The sequence below is a fragment of the Mustela nivalis genome, assembly GCF_964662115.1.
Source record: "Mustela nivalis genome assembly, chromosome: 1".
Classification (NCBI taxonomy): domain Eukaryota; kingdom Metazoa; phylum Chordata; class Mammalia; order Carnivora; family Mustelidae; genus Mustela; species Mustela nivalis.
Genome location: NC_139020.1, coordinates 74475825 through 74498052, shown reverse-complemented (window position 1 = coordinate 74498052; position 22228 = coordinate 74475825). Strand labels below are relative to the sequence as shown.

The 22228-nt window shown below is 38.0% G+C and overlaps 1 protein-coding gene across 7 annotated transcripts in view; it reads right to left on the bottom strand.

The window, feature by feature from the left end:
- RNF13 (ring finger protein 13) overlaps nt 1–22228 on the bottom strand; it is a 199343-nt gene that overhangs the window by 135232 nt on the left and 41883 nt on the right. For 2 of the 7 annotated variants that reach the window (XM_082682218.1, XM_082682213.1), the window contains exons 1-2: nt 14261–14415; nt 3869–3977 (exon numbers count right to left, since the gene is read on the bottom strand). The exons of 1 other annotated variant lie outside the window; for it this stretch is intronic. The gene's annotated coding sequence lies outside the window, so the exon portion shown is untranslated. Of the gene's footprint in view, nt 1–3868; nt 3978–14260; nt 14418–14878; nt 15042–22228 lie in introns of those variants that run through there. 4 more of the 7 variants (XM_082682214.1, XM_082682219.1, XM_082682212.1 and 1 more) reach the window with 4 other exon arrangements.

Genomic DNA, 22228 nt, shown 5'->3' with positions numbered 1-22228 from the left:
TCCACTTGTTCAAGTTTTCTAAGTGTGCATTACTTTTATACTAAAAAAAATTAACAAGAAAGCAATAAGGTCTTACACTTCACAAGTCTATTCATGATTTAAAAATGAAATGATTTCGGGGCACCTGGGTGGCTCAGTGGGTTAAAGCCTCTGCCTTCAGCTCAGGTCATGGGTCCCAGGGTCCTGGGATACAGCCCCACATCGGGCTCTCTGCTCAGCAGGGGGCCTGCTTCTCTTCCTCTCTCTCTGCCTGCCTCTCTGCCTACTTGTGATCTCTCTGTCAAATAAATAAATAAAATATTTTAAAAAATGAAATGATTTTTTGTGAAGTGAAATGTACAATCAAAAAGGTGTGAAGCAAGGACTATCTTAAGCCGAGAGTTAAATTGTCGTTTCCTCTCTGTAAAGCGTTCAAAATGTTCCCTCCCACGCTATAGTCCTTTCAGAGATTATTGCCATGAAGTTCAAAAGTAGCAGCCATTTGGGCTCCAAGGAATGTATAGGAGTTAACAATAAATCACTATGAACCACAGTAACAGCTGAACTCCGATGCCATGGATTACTAGCAACCCACTTCCACTGCCAAGGAGCTCAGCACTGTGCTCACAACCAAAAACATGACCAAACCAATACCAAAACTTCAGATTTTTAGGTCTAGCTCCTGGAACCCTCCAGGGATCAATTTTCTATCAGCAGGGGTTCAATTACGAGACAAACTATAAAGTAAATTAAACGTTTGACAGAAGTAATTAGTAAACGCTGACGGAGTAACTATAAAGATGTTGACAAGGGGTGGCAAGGAGAAGGAAAGATTCTACATTTTAAGTATGTACAGTTTATGTCAATTACAAGTCAATAGTTTTTTATTTTTTTTAAATGAATGTAATTAACTATGATGGAAAATATTTTTCCCTTTTTTCCCCCTCCCCTTTTTCTCCCCTTCTTTTTTTCCCTTGGTCCCCTCTCCAAGGCCAGGGTTTCTCATTGGAGAAGGTATGGTTGCAGCACACTAGAGAGAATTTCACCAGAGTTGGTCCAATGTTGCCAGGCAAGTAGGAACAAGGCTTTGGAGTGCCGGCAAGCTGAGGCTGGTAGGCAGGTGTGCAGAGGTACTTAGGACGCTGCCGTAGGCACAAAGCCTGGAATGCACAGTATCCATGTCAAGAGAACTTCAAGAAACAATTCCCTGAGGTAAAGACAAGCCAAGAATGGTGGTCGCATATACAGAGGTAGTCAAGGAACTGAAGGCATGAGGCCTGAGGTGCAGGACATCCACTTCAGAAGGGCCATGGCAAAGTAGTTACCAGGACTAAACTGAGGCTGCAAGATCACGGAGAGCCTCTGTATTTTGGGCACATGGCTAAGGCAATCAATCACCAGACGTCCTCAACCATGTGCACTGCTGATGGACCATGCAACAAGAGCAAGAAAAGGAAAACACAGGTAACAGGAACAAGGAAGGAAAAAAGTCCCTTACTCTAGTTAAGTTCCCTCTAGCACTCTGTCCCCTCCAGAGTCTGATAAAGCTTAACATCCTGCTCTTTGTAAATGAGAACCACTCAGAGTCCAGTCCTTTATTGTGGAGCAGGTATTGATGGGGGAGTTTGAAGCAGAAAGACAATAAATTGGTAACTAACATGGTTAACTTTCTGTTCAAGACAGTATTTAAATAAGGCAGTTTCTCTCACTTAACAGGAGAAAAAGGAAAATAAATATATGACCATTAGCATGTTGTTAAGGCACAGAATCTGAAAGAACAACTACAGTCTCTTTGAATTACCTATTTTTTTTTTTAAGATTTTTTATTTATTTGACAGAGAGAGATGACAAGCAGGCAGAGAGGCAGGCAGAGAGGGAGAGGAGAGGAGGAAGCAGGCTCCCTGCTGAGAGAGCCCGATGTGGGGCTCAATCCCAGGACCGTGGGATCATGACCTGAGCTGAAGGCAGCAGCTTAATGCACTGAGCCACCCAGGCGCCCCGAATTACCTATTTTTAAAAGCCACACAAATTTCATATTTTATTCTAGACTATTATCCATGTATGCTTTAAAATAGAAGTGTTTTCAATTATACAATTGATTGTTAAGTTTATCAGCTTCTAGAGGCTGCCTACATTCTCTGACTTGTGGTCCCCTTTCTCCACCTAGAAAGCCAGCAATGGCAGAGGATACCTTTCACATCACATTATCCTAAACTCCTCTTCTGCTTCCTTCTAAATACCATACCTGGATAATCCAGGATAATCTTCCTACCCCCAAAATCCTTAACCATATCTGCAAGTTCCTTTTATCACATAAGAGAATATATTCACAGGTTCTAGGTATTAGGATGTGGACATCTTTAGGGTCACTGTTCTGTCTATCACAGTAAGTATTCTATTCTCAAACTTTCAAGTTACAGCATTACGGAATCATGGGTTACTATTTGTTCAATGGGTTATAAACTGTTAGAGTAATTATTTTGATGCCCAATTGTCCCCAACCTGGCTCAAACTGGCTTTTAAGTCTTTCTGATAGGTCTCCATCATTCTTGAGCCCCTCCTTGTTTTCTGACTAGATTTTCCAGTCTCATCTTATAGTTTTCTGCCTCTGCCCTAAAACCAGCCATTTATTTCTTCAAGGTAAATATCCTTGTATGTAAGAATCTAACACTGAAGTATTTGGTGGATACAGAGCATCAGGTCAACAACTTACTCTCAAATGATTAAAAAAAAAACCCTCTATATTATTCTTATAACTTTTCTGGAACCTTGGGATTACTTCAAAATAAAAAATATATATTACTTTATGTAAGGACCTATTTAGAAACTGTCCCTGCTCCCCTTGCCCCAGGGGATTTACTTGGAGACAAGTCCCTGAAACCAGCTTCAGGTAACAAAGTCCAGACACAAAGGTGGGTCAGGCCAGGTGGAGACATGGATAAGTGAGGGGGATGCATACTGTCTCCCTGGTTACCAAGGATTATGGGCCCCGCCCTTTGGGAGACTTTTTGGTGCCAATCCCAATCAAGGTGTAATAGGCTGGTTCAAATGTCTACTAGGGTAAACTGTAACTCAGTTGGTCACCTAGCATCACTGTGGAGTTTCCTGTGTGTGTTACAATCTCATTGGCCACCTACGCGTGGCGAGGCCTGACTGCATGGCCTTTGCCCTTAAAAGCTAGTCTGTGAAACAGAGAAGGGTCGCCCTCTCTTGTAAGAGGTGCAGCCCCGAACGTTCAGTTAGATTCTTGATGCTTGGCGCTAAATAAAGCTTTGCTTAACCTTCGCTTTGTATCAGTCTCGCTCCTTTAATCACGGACCCATTATTGGGGCATAACACTTTATTTTAATCATGCCTTCCAAGGTTCAAAATAAATTATTTGAGGCTTGTCTAAATATTAGTACAGAGGATTGAAAATTTACCAGCTATAAAAATCACTTTGGGGGCGCCTAGGTGGCATAGTTGGTTAAGTGACCGACTCTTGGTTTCAGCTCAGATCGTGATCTCAGGGTCATGAGATCGAACCCTGTGTCAGGCTTAGTGGTCAGTCGGTTTGGGATTCTCTCACTCTTCCTCTGCCCCTCCCACTCCTTCTCAGCTCATTCTCTCTTCCTAAAAATAAGTAAGGAAATCTTTCTTTTTTTTTTTTTTTAAAATCACTGTGGTTTCTCTCAGAAACCCTGACAAATTGAATTTAACTTAAAGTATAACTGCAAAGACTTATAAAGAGAGTTGTAACATAGGAATCGAGGTTCTAATCCTGGTTCCACTGTTCACTGACTTAAGTTAATACCCTTGTAATTAGCCTCTATTCTTTACACATTATTCATCACATTACCATCTAATAAAATGTTTGGGTTTTTTTCCTAATGCTAAAAACAACGCTCACTGGAAAGTGTAAAGAAAAAATATTGAGGGGAGCGTGGGTGTCTCAGTCAACCAAGTATCAGACTCTTGATCTCAGCTCTGGTCTTGATCTTGGGTGGTGAGTTCAAGCCCTATGTTGAAGAGAGGGGAGACAAGAGAAGACAAGGATTGATTACCATAATGTTAATATTCACAGATAACATTAGTGTTTGTCCTTGTGTGTCGCAGTTAGTTCATGTTCCTTTTAATATATCCTTGATCTTCCAACCACACGTTTAGCTCTTCCTCCTTACTGCCACCCAGTTAATCCACAATGACCCTCATACAACATACAAGGTACAAAAGCCAACCACCTTATGATATACTTCATAACCAGTTGCCAGAATTTCTTAAAATCTAATCCCTTATTTTATACCATTCACTTTATTCACAATGGTTCTGCTTCTCTGACCCAACCAGTATTTTTTCCACACGTATTTTTAATCATTTGTATCATGTTATATTATGACTTATATGCTTTTTTAGCTGAAAGTTATATCAAACATTTCTCCTTTGTAATAAAATTTATCACAATATGCTAATTGTTTATTATTCCACTTATATAGCTCAATCATGAATTTGCCTAACCATTCCCCAACTCTTAATATTAAGATTAATCCAACTATTGCAATTATAAATAAATCTATGATAAACATAAATATCTTCACACATTTCTGATTATTTTCTTAGGACAAATTCCTAGATGTGGAATCACTATACCAAAGAAACATTTAAGACTTAATACATATTGCCTGACTACCTTCTAGAAATAATGTTCTATTTACACTTCTAAATCAGTGTGCATTTCATTGCACTGATTATCCTTTCCTCATCTTAGTTGATGTTAGGTAAAGTTATAGAACACAAATAGCTAATGTTTATTGAATGATTACATTTCTGGCTAAGTTTTTAGCCATTTTTTAAAATCCTCACAATACTATAATGGATAGAGGTTGATTTTACTATCTTTCCATAAAGAAATAGACTTAGATCAGTAACATAAAGTCCTTATAACAGTGCCTAACATATAGCAAGCGCCTTGTATTTGCTCTTATTTTTAAGTAACTTACTCAATGACACCTCTTATGTAGTAGAGCTAATAAATACAAGTCTGTGTCATGAAATCCCAGCCTTTCCAGATGATCTGATTATTGTATTGTAATTACTTGTGAAGTTGAAAATATGTCTATTCATAAAATTTTAAGGCTAAGTATTTGAAAACTTTCAAGAAAAACTGAGAAAAGTAAACTGATGTGTATTAATGATAATTTATATACTCACATCAGCTTCCATTCCAATCTTATTTTTATTACTCATGGATCTCTAAACCAAATTCAGTGATAAGTCTGGTTTATCCCTAAGGCTTTCTCTGTAACATCACAACTAAGTCCCCTCCAAAAGCTTAAAGAAAATAAAATGTTCTATCTTCTATTATAATGGCCATGTGTAACAGAATACCAGGAATTCACTAGCAGAATTAGAAAATCATTCAACACTATGCTGGAAGGAGATCCCAAACAATTCATATGTAGCATAAACTCACATCAGAAAAATAAAAATTCTTTTATGTTCTACTTTTTTTTAATTTTTTAATATATCTTATCTATAGGATCTAGTTCATATAGGTAAAAAATAAAGTAAATGACTATTAAAAGCAATGAACATTACACACAAAAAAACCAACTGTGTTTCTACACAGCCCCAAAGAACAATCCAAAAATGAAATTAAGAAACCAGTCCATTTAGAAAGATACCCAAAAGAAGAAAATACCCAGGAGTAAATTTAATCAAGGAGGTGAAAGACTTATACACTGAAAACTATAAAACATTGCTGAACAAAATCTACAACTTAAATAAATAGAAAAATATGCCACGTATATAGGAAGACTAAGTATTGTTAAGATGGCAATACTGCTGAAAGCAATTCACAGATCAAAGACATTCCCTGTCAAAATTCCAATAGCCTTTTATGCAGAAATGGAAGTCAACTCAGATTCATATGGTATTACAAGAAGTCCCAAATAGTCATAACACTTTTGCTAAGTGTTTTGAGAACAAAGCTAAAGGACTCACATTTCCTGATTTTAAAATCTTACCATAAAACTGCAATAACTAAAATAGTGTGGAATGGGCTTATGGATAGACATAAAGAATGAAGAAACAGGAAGTAAGGTCCAGATATAAACTCCTACATCTATGCCCACTTGAATTTTGACAAAGGTGCTATGACCACTCAATGGGAAAATAATAGTCCCTTCAAGTGGTACTGGACAACTGGATATTCACATTCAAAACAATGAAGTTGTACCCCAAACTCAAAATAAATATAAAAATTAACTCAAAATGGTTCAATGACCTAAATATAAGAGATAAAATGACAGAACTCCTATAAGCAAGTTTTCATGACCTCAGGTTCAGCCATGGAATCTTAGTTAGGGTATAAAAAGCAAGAGAAATGAAAATAAATTGGGCTTCATCAAAATTAAAAACTTTTATGCATCAAAGGACATTATCAAGAAATGAAATGACGGGGCACCTGGGTGGCTCAGTGGGTTAAGACACTGCCTTCGGCTCAGGTCATGATCCTAGAGTCCTGGGATGAGCCCAGCATCGCACTCTCTGCTCAGCAGGGAGTCTGCTCCCCCCACCCTCTGCCTGCCTCTCTGCCCACCTGTGATCTTTGTCTATCAAATAAATAAATAAAATTAAAAAAAAAAAAAAGAAGTGAAAAGACAACTCATAGACTAGGAAAAAATGCTTTAAATAGTGTATCTTTTAAGAATCTAGATCTGGAAAGCATTTACAATTCAATAATAAAAAGACAAACCCAATTAAAAATGGTCAAAAAACTTAAACAGACATTTCTCCAGAGAAGATAATATCCAAAGGGCCAACAAGCACATAAAAAGATGCTCAATCTCATTAGTCATTAGGGAAATGCAAATCAAAACCACAATGAGATACCACTTCATCCCACAAGGATGTCAATAACATTAATTTTTAAATGGATAAGAACAAATGTTGGTAGCAATGTAGAAAAATTGGAACGTTCATACACTGCCAGTGGGTTTGAAGAATAGTTCAGCCACTATGGAAAACAGTTTGGTGAGTCCTTAAAAAAGCTAAACATAGGATGACCCAACAATTCCACTTCTGACATATACCCAAAAGAAATGAAAACCGATTCTCAATACAAATCCTTATATATGAATGTTCACAGCAATAATATTCATAATAGCCAAGGAGCAGAAAAGAACTCAAGTGTCCAACAACAGATGAACAGATAAAGCATATATATATACAATAACAATGACTTAGATGTAAAAAGGATACACATATGACAAGGTTGATGCAGCAACAGGGCAGAACCTTGAAAACAGTATGCCAGACACAAAGGTCACACATGGTATAATTTCATTTCTATGAAATTTCTATAACAAATAGGAGTCATCCAGTAAATCCAGAGAACTAGAAAGCCTATCAGTGGCCACCAGGCGGTAGGAGCAGCAGGGAATGGGGAATTACTGCTTAATGGGTATAGCATTTCAACTTGGAGTGATAAAAATGTTTTAGAAATAGACAGAAGTGGTCATTGCACAACACTGTGAATGTATGAAATGCCACTTAATTATTTACTTTAAAATGGTTAATTTCAGGTTATATGAATTTCACCTCAAAAAATTTTAAGGCATTATTATTTATAGTAAGTGTTGGATGATTACAAGCAGTTCTTTTTTGAAAGTCGAACATGTAAATTACAAGCACAGTAACTAGGCCAATAAAGTATCTTTCAACATTTTATGAGTTTTTTTCTTTATAGGTTTTATTTATTTGTCAGAGAGCACAAGCAGGAAGAGCAGCAGAGGGAGAAGAAGGATCCCTGCTGAGCAAAAAGCATGATGCCAGACTCAATCTCAGGACCCTGGGATCATGACCTGAACTGAAGCTAGATGTTTAACTGACTGAGATACCCAGGCATCCCTATAAGGTCTTTAGAAAGCAAAGTAAAAATTCAAGTCCTACTTACTCTCTCTCATTACTTGATTTAGAAATATTCACCTATCACAAGGTGGTATTTCTCCCTGGAAGTCCATTCCCTCCTTAAAGTGTAACTACAGTCACATTCAGTCAAACTTTAACAAATTTCTAGCCCTTTAAGAAATGATTCTAAATCAAATTCTTAGAGCTGACCAGAAGTTCTCTTATTTCAATAAGAACAGTATCCCAAAATTTCAGTTGCTTTTTTTCTAATTTATATTAATGTGGCTATGAACATATAAATGTTCTAATATCCAAATATTACATAGTTACAGATACCCTAAAAGCACTGGCCCTCAGATTTTACTGAAGACTAAAAGAGTTAAAAGACTAACTTCCTCAAGTAAGACTATCACTGAAATAACATATCCTCCGTGTGTATCACACTGAGGGTATATGCTATGGGAATTGCTGTAAATTGTGTAAGACTGATGAATCACAGACCAGTACCCCTGAAACAAATATGTTAATTAACAAAAAAAAAAAAAAAAGAGGAATGTAAAGGTAGATATGCAAATGCCTAACCAGGTTACTTCCTGCATAAAATTCATTAACAGATTAAGTAACTTTCAGAATAAAGTTCAAAACTAAATTGCAGCCTAGCAGAGAAAGTTTTTCATAAACAGACTCCAGCTTTGTCCCTTGCCATTCATTGCTCCTCAGTCCTTCTCTAACCATGTAAATTTCTTCTCATAGACCCTCATTTTGTAAGTGCCTTCTCTATGTCACCACAAGGTAACAAAACTAATTGTTCATCACTCCCATTATCTTTAAACTCCTTGAAGTTAGGGATTATACCTTTCCTGATTTACATACTTAGCACCTGGCAAGAAATCAAAGGCTGTTATAAAATTCAAGTATGAAAGTATGAATAACTATTAAGAACCATTATTAGAGTCTAAAATATTGTGGCTTAGTTTTCTTACATAATAGCAAAAAAGGAAACTAATTAGGCCACATTTTGCTTTATTTCTTAAAATTATAATGCAGTCATATTAGTAACATAACTAGATAACATTAAATTTATAGACCCCTTTTTTTAAAATATCTACTTCATTAAGTATATATTTAGTCTGATTACTATACAGTGGAAGCACAGGATCAGCTCTATTTTATCTTCATTAGTAAAATAAAACATTACAGCAATAAATATTTTATAAGTCTTAAAAGTAAATTTTTTCTTTAAAAAATTCCAACATCATTTTATAAATGAGGAAATGAACAGAAAGTTATAGTTATATATAGTCAACCAGCTAATTAGTGGGCAAGTTTGGTACATCCAGATTGCATTAATGTTGATGCTTACAACTACAATATAATCTTATTTCCATTTCAACCTCCTAGGCAAGCAAGGCAGTGCTATTCACAGCATACTTCTCTTTCCCAATCGTCACTCTAGTGAGTACTTGGGTCCTTAATACTTGCTACATTTAGCTGATTCCTTTAAGATCTGGCCCCTACCTTTACACAATTCCATCTCCCTACCATAAACATTTAAAACATTTAATGAATACCTGTAATTGTATATTAAATAGATCTAAGCCATTCCATTGAGACGAAGGGGAAATGGGGAGACACACGAGTAAGAATAACAGTCCCTTCTTTCAAAGTGCTCTACAGTATTAGTTACAATCTGATATAATACTCTTATTTAAAATTATGCTTTGAGGCACCTGTGTAGCTCAGTTGGTTAAAGCCCCACTTTTGATTTTGGCTCAGGTGATGATCTTGGGATCATGAGATCAAGCCCTGCCCCTGGGCACTGCGCTCAGCATGGAGTCAGCTTGTCCCTGTCCCACTAGTCCTCTCCCCTCTCAGGCTCTCTCTAAAATAAAAAAAAAAGTCTTTCAAAAAATTATGATTTTATAAATAAATAGTATAAGAAAGACCTAATTACATTCTATTATTAAAATAGACCTTATTTGTCCCACTAGAAGATAAGGTCCATGAGGGCAAAGATTGCTTCTCTTTTCAAACACTAAGTGTGAGCATTGCTAGGTTTCCAAAGTTTTTCCTTCTACTACTATCCCAGGACACAAAATTTTACAGGAAAAACAGTGGGTACATCACTATCCAGCGAGAAATCTGCATTTCTGAGGACCTTCAGGAGTTACATCACTCCTATGAAACTGACCACAGAAGGGGGATTGCCTTAGATCACCTCCTCACAATGGGCTTTTCCCTTTTTATGGAGTATACAAAACTCCCAGCTCCCACTGTACATTTCCAAACAACCAAAAAACTCCTCAGCACTGAAACTAAAATCCCTATCATAAATTCTCCTTCTAACTTCCCTTCCCCAGAACCTGTTCTTCATCATAATCTCCTTAATTCATAAATAACATCTCTATTCTCCCCCAAATTTGTCTTAGGCCCATAGTCAGGTCAGTTCCCAATGTTGATGTCAACATCTTCCAAATCTATACCATTCCTTACAACCCCACCATCATCACTTCTTGCCTCAACTACTATAATTAAACTCCATGGTATTCCTACCTCCAGGCTTAAACTCCTTCACTCCACTTCTGTTTCAGATTCTTATCTATAAAGAGGGCTTCTTTTCAACTTAGAATCATATATAAAATCCTTATCATGGCATTTAAGATTTCCATACTCTATATCAATCTACCTTTACCAGCCTTTTCCTTAAACATACAACTCTGGCAAATCTCTGCTTTCCTATCGCTAATCTCTGTGCTTGGGTAGCATCCTTATGAAGAACTATCTTTCTTCTCCCACCCTCCTCCAACTGCTAATAACCTTTCAAATGAGCATATCCTCAACATAAAAGAAAAAAGGCTGAGGTATGTATGAGTTGTTGAACATATTCTGTCCAGTCCTTTACAAATTGTCTTAATCCCCACAAAAACATAATGGCTTAATACTGTATTTTTGAAGAAGGAACTGAGGAAACAGAGGGCCAGTGGAACTTAGCCAAGATCATCTAAACAAGCAAGAATCCAAAATAAGCCCATAGCATTGTTTGTTTGGTTTTTTTCTTTTATATTTTATTTAGGAAGGGAGAGGGGAAGGGAGGAACAGAGGAAGGAAGAATTTTTTTTTTTTAAGATTTTATTTATTTGACAGAGACCTCAAGTTGGGGGAGAGGCAGGCAGGGAGAGAGAGGAGGAAGCAGGCTCCCAGCGGAGCCCAATGCAGGGCTCGATCCCAGGACCCTGGGATCATGACCCGAGCCAAAGGCAGAGGCTTTAACCCACTGAGCTACCCAGGTGTCCCAAGGGGAAGAATCTTAAGCAGGCTCCACTTGGATCGCAATCTCACAGCCCTGATATCATAACCTGAGCTGAAATCAAAAGACTTTTTTAAAAGATTTTATTTATTTAGTTGTCAGAGAAAGAATGAACAGGAGGAACAGCAGGCAGAGGGAGAAGCAGACTCCCTGCCAAGTAAGGACCCTGAGATCATGAGCCAAGCCGAAAGCAAATGCTTAACAGACAGCTACCCAGGTGTTCCAGGGTCAGATGCTTAACCAACTGAGCCAACCCAGGTGCCCCAGCATTCCTTTTTCTTTCTTTCTTTTTTTTTTTTTAATAAAACATGGCACAAAATGGACACGCTCTTTTGTCCATGGATGCCTAGGTTCAAATTCCAGTTACTCCACTAAAAATCTGTGTGAACGCCTATGTATTTGTAAGGTCTTCGTTTCTTCTTCTATAAGGAGATAACTGTACTACTTATCATTATACGACATAGTGTAAAGCCCCTAGAATTATATTTGGCCCATAGTGAAAAAACTCAGTGTTAGCTATTACTACTGTTGTTGTTATTTATATGTTATAATCTGTAAACTGACAATACTAATTATATGTCCTCATTGTTTCCAAATCAACTTTTAGGTAAAAGCTTTGTAAAGCTTAACAATGTGGTTTAGATATAGTCGCAAGTATTTGCAGAATACACTAGTTTTTAAACAATTATTAAACCATTCTTTATTAAAAGAAATTCACTTGACTATTAGTTCTGTTTCCTCTTTTGAGAAAATACTTACTAGCTTTCTTCCCTTCTTAAGGTCATATGAAACTACCATATGCAATGCCATATGGTAGTAATATGTCAAATGATACAAAGTACTCTTTTGACTCAAATCATTTGCCTTCTGCTAAACATTATTAACTCCCAGGTTTTAAAATGTCCAAAACGACACTTTTTATCTCAATATCAAACATTCTTAGGTCACAGCAACATGAAGTATACCAGCATCTCTGACCATGCCACTTCATTTTATACATCTTAATGGCAAGAACTAGAAAACATAAAATGCTTTAACTAAAAAATATAAACTAATCATGCCCTTATCCTGCCTTAACTTTGTTAAAGTTAGTGCCTGACAAACTTTTGAAAAATCTATCAAAAGAAGGATGTTGAATTCTAGGAACAGCTGAGGCTCCTCTCAAAATGCTTGAGAAAAATAAGCTTTAAACAAGGAGAGGTAAGAACTTACTCCAAACCCTTCAGGATTAAACCTCACAAGCCAAAAATTATGTCCACATGATTTACTATTATACATGGAGAAAGCATGCTAGCTGGTTTCAAATAAAGACAAGGTAAAATATACATATTAATAAAACAGTTGTCATTTCTGACACTGAAATATTCAGGCTTCCACCCAATCATTTCAAAAACAAAACAACAACAACAAAAAAAAAGAAAACAAAAACTTTGAGGCTTAACTACATGAAAGACATTTTACTTCAAATAACTTCCTAACATTCTTCCCTTATTCACAGGTAATGTCACAGAATTATTAAGTGGCAGGGCTGAAGGCGGGACTCAACAAAATCTGGGATCCACTGTTTTGCCATAATCCACAATAATATGGTATACATTCACAGCTTCCTTTTCATATACAGATTTTTTTAAAGATTTTATGTATTTATTTGACAGATCACAAGTAGGCAGAAAGACAGACGTAGTGGGGGAGGGGGAAAAGCAGGTTCCCTGCTGAGCAGAGAGCATGAATCTATCCCAGGAATCTATCCCAGGACCCTGGGATCATGACCTGAGCTGAAGGCAGAGGCTTAACCCACTGAGCCACCCAGGTGCCCCATATACAGATTTTTTTTAAACTGAAACAAAACCTTCATAAAATATTTAGTCTTACTCCATAGGATGTCCTCTTATTTTTTTTTTCTTTCTAATGTTAATGTCAATGCACTAAATGGATTCCAAAATCCATTAAACCCTCATGGAGTCCAAACTACAGCACTGCACTACACTTTTTACCTTCTGTTTAAAATTCTTTTTCACTGCTACAAGTCCAATTTTGTCTCCCTTCAATAGAACTCATCTCCTCAATTAATTAAAAACAGTCCTTAAACTTAAAGATTAAACCCCTGAAAGCCCATCCTTAAATCTTGAATTGATCTGCTTCTCTAGTACAACCCTTTGGAGGCATACCCATCTTACTTATTTATAGTGTATCAAAAACTGCAGATGTTCTCCTTGGAGAACAACAGATCATTGTTGAAAGGAATGCGTTCGTTTTCACTGTTCCTGCTGCATCACTGAGGAACATTTAACATTCAGGCAAGTTTGGGGCAAAAGAAATGGACCTGAGCAGCTGCCCACGGTGCTGAAAAGGAGGATGGAACAGTAATTTTGGAAATGTACTACTGCCAGGTTAAGACAAAAAATAAAGGAATTCACCAAAACTAGCAGAAAACACTCAGTGGCTGCAACTAAAGTTGCCTGAGTGCTTCTGGGATCGCTTGGCTTCAGTGTCTGCCCACTCCTTCACTGGGACAGAGTTCTTCCATCAGTGCGGGTCAACTCCGTTAAGTGCCCTGGCAGAGCAGCTGCCTTTGAGAGGAGAGGGAATGGAATATGTCCCTAGTAGAGTCAGGTCCCACCTTCAACCTGAGCTTCCAGCGGGGGAAGGAAGATTATAAGGAAAGGAGGTGACTGCCCTCCTTTTTTCAAAGGCTACACAGTCCCCCGCAACTTAAGTGATTTTGCCCCGGGACTTGGCGGCAGGTACTTGACCAGAAAAGCCCTCCCAACATCTTCCCAGGGTCCTGCCACCGCAGAATGGGAAGGTGAGAAGCAAAACAGATAATCCAACTTTAGTGACATACAAACTCAAAGGGCGGGGGTGGGGGAGAACGGGAAGCGGCCCTCCGAGGACAGAGAGTTTTTTGTTTTTTAATCTTTTGCAAAAAACCTTATTTCCTCCGCACCCAGCCTGGGGAGGAGCAGCAAAAAGCTCTCCCGGCAGCGGGGCTGCCACAGAGGGCCGGCGAGGGGGTGTGTTCTCCCCGCCAGGCCTTGAGAGGGACAATCCCCTGCCCCGCTACCGAGAGTCCAGAGAGGCGCTTACCTGGAAGCCCGACCCGGCAATCCCAATAGGCTCGCCCACCGCGTCGCTGCGGGAGAAGTCCCTACCCCGACTTCATGACTGAATATCCGCACCGACCCCCGCAGCCGGAATCCGAGCAGGGACGACAACACCGAGGCTAGACGGAAGTCCCGCCCCAAACGCCTCATTGGCCGGCACCAGAAGACAGAGAAAAGCCATTGGCCCACAGACCTGTTTGCTAAGGCCCCTTCCCACTCTAACCCAGCGTCTCGCTCCTTGCCCCAGCTGGCCGGGGAAAAAGCCCAGTTCGTGGAGTCGCGTTCTTGGCCGCGTGATCCGTCTTCCCGTGAAGGGAAGAGATGGGTAGGGCGGGCTTCTGCAGCGCCGCTGAAGGATCCGCTTTTTGTCAGGGGAACGAGCAGGCTGGCCGAGGGGACTGGCTGTGGAAGCCTACCCCCTACCATTTGCTCCCAGGAGTGGAGGCCGTGGGGTCTGGAGGGGACCGTACCGAGCGAACAGGGCCGGCCGCCTTGGTCCACTCTGGCTTTGGGACTAGACAGCCCGAGACCCAGCTGGCGGGCTGCCCCTGGGCGGGGCTGGCTCTGGCACCTACGAATCTCTTCCCTGCACCACACTCACCCGACCGGCTGTAGGGGCGAGAATGAAACCTCATCCCCTCTACACGGTGCGGAGGCTGAAGTCCGGATGTTGGGACCGAGACCCACCAACGCCTTAAATAGAGTCCGGGTCGCTTTAAAGATGCCAGCGCCCGAAGGCTGAAAGCGAGTACCCAGACGCCCGGCTCGGAGCCGTGCTGACGTAAGCATTCTGGGCCTGACACGCGCCATCCCTGGGACTCAGCAAAAGTCAAACCGTGTGATTAAGCCCTAGGTCAGCCTTTTAAAACCCTAGCCTCCTTTTGGCGAGCCAAAGAAACCCGCCCCCTACTGCCCTTCTGATTAACCTGCATACCAGGTATTCCAGTCTTAAACCAAACTACTTTGAAACTTAAATGGCCTAGACTGGAACAACAGCACTGATTAACCAGTTGCCAACTAGCCACTTAAAAGAGGCAATGTGGCTTAGTGTGAAGATTGCAAAAGTTATGAATTAGAATGCCAGGAAACCTAGATTCTGGTCCTGCTTCTGCTTCAAAATGAGGTGTCTTCAAAAGTCCATTCACGTTCTTTGACCTTATGTTTTAAATAATGGAGGATCATCACATATAAACACCTGTAGAACACCACGGATGTAACTTGTAACCCTGATTGCTCTGGGGATACCTGAGTGGCTAGGACACAGAAATGGGAGGAAAACTGTCCCTATTGTGTATGCTTTTATATCCTCTGAATTTTGAATATCGTGAATATTATGTACTCAGATAAAACTTAAACACACACACAAAAAAACAATAAAGGCTATCCGAGTTACTTTGCTCTCTTATGTACCTTACGACTATATATACTATGTATTCTTAGATTTTCATCAGTTGTGAAAACATTAATACTTAAGACAACACCTGCCTTTAAGAAAGTCATAAGTAAATCAGAATTAGGAGGGAGGGGGAGAAAGGAGCAAACAAAATCAGAGTTGGAAATATTACATAAAGGCTAGTGTAATTAATATAAACATAGTTACAATATCTCTATAAGGATTTCCTTAAATTACCTCAAATTGGTTTTATGTTAAATCAGATTTGTTGAATGACATAAAAAAAAGCAAATACTAATAATGTCCATATTCTACACATTTAAAATAAGGGGGAAAACAGCTTTGTTTATTCCTTAAATAAAAGTACCTTGAGTGCAGAACATTTTTTAAGATTAATTAATTTATTTGAGAGAGAGAGAGGAAGTGCCCACATGAGTGGGGGAGGGGTAGAGGAAGAGTGAATCCTCAAGCAGACACCCTGCTGTGCTCAGAGCCCCACTCAGGACTCCAACGCAGAGTGGGAATCCAAGATGAGCTGAAATCAAGAGTCAGGGGGTCAAGGGACCGAGCCACCAAGGTGGAACATTTTATTCTAACTTTATTCTTCTCTTCAGATGACAATAGGTATAATCCTCTCAGTTATGAACACGGTAATGTGCTATTTGTACTGGATTCATGAAGAATTGTGGTACACCCTGCAGAAGCAGTTATTCTCCCCACTGTGATGAATGAAGACAAACTGGAAGAAAATAGACTGGGAAAATGTACCAATTGTTTTTAAGTATGTTAAACAGTAAGATTGATAGATATCTTAATAGTAGTTTTCAAGAATATGGGGTTAACATGGCACATGATACTAATAGTCGCTAATTATCTCCTTATAAAAACAAATAAAAGAAAATGAGCTTTTAGGACTTTGTGTCTAACAGGTTTTATTTTACATTTATTTACATTACATTATTTTATTTTAAAGCCTCCTAAAAGTATAAACAGAAAACATATGAAATTGTAGCATCTCCTACCTCCAAAATACTATAAAACACCAACAACAACTCCAACAACTAAAAAGACAGAATATCAAATAACTCGTTGTCTAAAATGGCCTAGAAGTCATTCTCCATAAGAAGTGACAAGAATGCAGGTGGTGTTTTAAGTGCTGAGATCAACTAGAGACATTAAAATTACCCTAAACATTATTATATTTAGAATCAGAAAAAAATGATAATTTTAGAATCAGATAAAAACTTTCTTTCATTTTGAAAAGAAAATAAAAGTATTACTGTGATAAAAGAAGGAACAGAGTCCATAAAAATTCCATAGGTACTCATATATGTAGGAGTAGGCACATTTGAAAAAGTACCAAAAAGAACTAAAAACTGTTTTAGGGAGCTTGGGTCCAAAGATTAGAAAAGACTCCTAATTCCTTACCAAGTTCTAAACTAATGAATAAGTTCATCTTGTAAGATAGTAAGTAAAAAGTTTAAAACACAAAAGGACACGTATCAGAAAGGTTTTTTTCAACAAAGCTTATTTGTTTTCAAGGGAATTGAAAAAGATCAGACCAAAAAAAAAAAAGCCTGATTCAGGTTAAATGCCTTAAAAAATTATTTTGTCATTGTTTCCTTTGAGATGAGTTGCCTCCCTTTCTTTATCTAAGATGAATGACAGGGATGCCTGGGTGGCTCAGTTGGTTAAGCACCTGCTTTTGGATGAGGTTATGATCCCAGGGTCCTCCAATGCATCCCACATTGGGCTCCTTGCTCAGTGGGGAGCCTGCTTCTCCCTCTGTCTGCCGTACCCCCTGCTTGTGCACTTGTGCTTTCTCTCTGACAAATAAATAAAACCTTTAAAAAAAAAAAAGATGAATAACATACAATTTGAATTTTTCCTTTCTTATTTGGGACACTGAGAAGCAGTCTTCCTCTATTTGTTAACAAAGTTATTTATTACTAAATAAGCAAGCAAAAATATATGTAACATAATGCTATATAAAGATGTAAGAACTCAGTAGTGTGAATTAAGGCAGTTGTTTTGGAAAAGAATTTGGCATTATCTGGAAAGGCTGAAAAAGAACATTTTCTATGACACAGCAATTCCAGCCCAGGAACTATACCCTAAAGAAACAAAATAAATTCACATCTAGGTATTATAGTGAAATTTAGAGAAGATAAAAGAAAAACAAAGGTTCTGAAATGTTAAAAAAGTATACAGGGGCACCTGGGTGACTCAGTGGGTTAAGTCTCTGCCTTCGGCTCAGGTCATGACCTCGGGATTCCTGGGATGGAGCCCCACACCGGGCTCTCTGCTCAGCAGGGAGCCTGGTTCCCTCTTTCTCTGCCTGCTTCTCTGCCTACTTGTGATCTCTGTCAAATAAATAAATAAAAATCTTAAAAAAAAAAAAGTATACAAAGGAATGGCAGCTGACTTTCTCAGTAGCAACAAAAGAAACCAGAAGTCAATGAAACAATATCTTCAAATACTGAAGTAAAATAATTACAGTTGTCAACCTAGAATCATCTGCTGAGTTAAACTAGCATTTACCTTTTTTTTTCAAGATTTTATTTATTTGTTTGCAGAGAAAGAGAGATCACAAGTAGGCAGAGAGGCAGGCAGAGAGAGAAGGGGAAGCAGACTCACCACTGAGCAAGGACCCCCCCCACAACAGAACTCGAACCCAGGACTCCAGATCACAACCTGAGCTGAAGGCAGACACTTAACTGACTGAGCCAGCCAGGCGCCCCAAAAAATGAAATTTTAGATACTAAAATGAGTGGGAAAATGGCAGTCAGGAGAAATCTGCCTAGTATCCCTCAACTATGATGTCATATAAACTAGTGCTTCAGAAACATTATTATGCATAGGAACACCTGGGAGTCTGCTGCAATGCAGATTCTGATTCAGTAGATCTCTCGTGGAGCCTGAGATTCTAAAGTTCCAGCCAAGTACCCAGGTGATACTGGTGATCCTCAGACCAAACTTCTAAATCATCTGTTCCTTTTACAGGTTAAATCCATCATCTTTAGTCTATTGGGTTTTTTTTTTATGTGTTTCTTTGCTAAATAGCAATTTCAAAAAACTATAAAATCTGATTTTTAGATCTCTTTTTGGTTGACCCAAGAGGGGATCCCTTACTTCCTTGCAAACTCTGCTATCCACTTAAGATATATTTAACTCAATATATCTAGGTGTTTCAGGTTTATCCAAACCTGCATGATTTCTTTTCCAGTTAAAATTAAAATAACAATAACTTACTTTAAAATAAATAAATAAATAAATAAATAATAAAATTAAAAAAAAAAAACAACAACTAACGAAAACTGTACCTTAAATGAATCAGGAATAATATAAGGACAGGAAGTATATTGAGAATTAAGAATTTTTACTTCCTTTTTCCAAACTTGTTTTGATTCTCAAAAAACACAACAGAGCTCTATGACAAATTTTAAAGTTGTAAAAATAAAAGCAGAGTTGTAGATTAAAAATAAATGCTACGATGAGACATCACCTCATCAGAATAACTAGTATCAAAAAGATAAGCAATATCATCAGGTGGAGATGTGGAGAAAACCGTTCCTTATGCACTATTGGTGGGAATGTAAATTGGTGCAACCACTGTGGAAAACAGTATGGAGATACTTCAAAAAATTAAAAACAGGATTACCGGGATGCCTGGGTGGCTCAGTTGGTTAAGCAGCTGCCTTCGGCTCAGGTCATGATCCCAGCGTCCTGGGATCGAGTCCCACATCGGGCTCCTTGCTCCGCAGGGAGCCTGCTTCTCCGTCTGACTCTGCCTTCCACTCTGTCTGCCTGTGCTCGCTCTCACTCGCTCTGACAAATAAATAAAATCTTTAAAAAAAAAAAACCACACAGGATTACCATATGATCCAGTAATTCCATTACTGGGTATTTACCCGAAGAAAATGAAAACACAGGGCACCTGGGTGGCTCAGTCATTAAGCATCTACCTCCAGCTCAGGTCATGATCCTAGGGTCCTGGGATAACATATCCGGCTCCCTTCTCAGCAGGAAGCCTGCTTCTCCCTCTCCCACTGCCCCTGCTTGTGTTCCCTCTCACTATGTCTCTCTGTCAAACAAATAAATAAAATATTTTTTTAAAAAAGAAAACGAAAACACTAATTCAAAGAGATATATGTACTCTTGTGTCTATTGCAGCATTATTTAAAATAGCCAAATATGAAAACAACCCAAGTGTCCATTAATAGATGAATGGATAAAGAAAATGTGGTATATATGATGTGGTATATATATGATGCAGTATATAAATATATATAAGTTATACATGCACGTGTGTGTGTATATATATATACATATACATACTTACATACAAGGAAATACTATTCAGCCATAGAAAAGAGTGAATCTTGCCATTTGTGGCAACATGCATGGACCTAGAGGGTATTATGGTAAATGAAGTCAGACAAAGGAAAACAAATGCCATGTGATTTCACTTATATGTGGAATCCAAAAAACAAAACAAAACAAATCAACAAACAAACCAAACAGACTCAAATACAGAGAACAAACTGGTGGTTGCCAGAGGAGAGGTGGGTGGGAAGATGGGCAAAATGATAAAGGGGATTATAATACAAACATCTAATTATAAAATAAATAAGTCAAAGAGATGAAAAGTATAAGGATAGCACAAGCAATATACTCAACAATATTGTGAAAATGTTTATGGTGACTACAAATGGCAATAAGCATTGAATAATGTATAGAATTGTCAAATCACTATGTTGTACACCTGAAACTAATACAATATTGTATGTCAACTAACCTTCAATAAAAAAAAATGCCATCAATTTTCTCTAAACACATCAGCACTGAGCATTTTTCATACCAAAGCATATACTCTTAAGGTAATTAGTATTGTAAAGAATCATCAATCATTCTCTGTTCCTATACAAGACTATTTACCATATGACATGAAGTTCTATTTTTTCTTGTTTTGTATATATCATATGACATGTATCGATATATAATAAATCAAAAAAGTCTTAAAATCAATGTAAACATGTAATTATTTCAGAGTTTTTAAAAGGAACCTAAAGTAAGGGATTAAACAGTAATAGGGAGACTGCTATGACTCTAAATGGAGAAATAAAAATCAAGAATCATAGATTTCCATTTATGAAACATATGAGAGATCAGAGGACTAAAATATTAATCACTGATTGTGACATAGTCATTTTCGTTTTTTACCCCAGTACAGATCTTTTAACATTTTTTTCTTGTTCTTTCTCCCTTGGTATGTGTCACCTTCCTATTTTCTTGTTTTCCCTTTATTGGACCTAATTCTTTTATACCATTATTTCTAACAAGCCCTTCCTTTCCTATTTCACTAGATTTGTCTTTACTTTTTCCATGCTTATCTCTACTATCTGACCATTCTCTTTAAACAAAGCTTAGTTATTTATTGTTTATTAATTATTGTCTTTGTCCCTCCCCACTATTCCTTACCTACCTTTCCTCCACTCCAAACACACACACACATTCACATTAAACTGGAAGTTCCATATCTTATTCACTGCAATGATCCTGCAGAGAACAGTGCCTGATACATACTAAAGGCTCAGTGTGTATGTACTGAACGACTAAAATGAATGAATAGTATATCTTTACATCAGATTAAATGTCTCTTCACTTCCATACCATCAATTTCGTTTGTACATCTCTTATCACACTTTATCCTACAATACAGTTCCTGGTCCAGGTGTGTTGGACAGATACCATTTTCCATATTCATGGCAAATTCCTTAAGATCCATCACCAAATCTTCCAAAGACTTAGCATATTCCATTGCAGGTAGGAGGCACCCAGTAGGCTAACTAAATTATTTAAAAACTCCTGGGTGGGGACTCAAAAAGAGCTTCTAGATGCTAAAACAAGTTATTTCTAGATTGCAACTAAGAAAATTTTCGAGTCTATTCTTCATCAATTCAATCTGTCCCCAGATTGCTAAGAGAGTTTCAAGTCTACTCATCATTTCATTATTACAAGGTAACTTTTAATGATATCAATCTATAATAACCTCACTGTGTTTATTCATACTGTGAGACACTCAGTGCTGGGGATACAAGTGATTAAGACACTGTCCCTCCATGAAGCAGCTCACAGTCTAATGGGAGAGGGTGACACTGATATGATAAATGGAATGCAGTATAAAAAATCCAATAGTTTAAAAACGTATGACGCAGTGAGGGAATAGAGGGAGAGGTAAACTGCCCTGGGGAGATCAAGAAGACTTCTTAAAGGACTGAGTTGGGCTTTTTTTTTTTTTTAATTTTACTGTATTTCATCTAATTTAATATTTTGAGTAGTTAATGCTTTCACATAGTTCATAATCTGAAAAGAAAAAAAAAGTAACACAAACACAACAACAAATGCTGGTTAGCATGTGGAGCAATAGGAACTCTAATTCATTGCTGGTAGGAATGCAAAATGGTCGGCCACTCCAGAAGATAGTTTGGCAGTTTCTTACAAAACTAAACATTCTCTTACCATACCATCCAGCAATTGTACTCCAGGGTATTTACC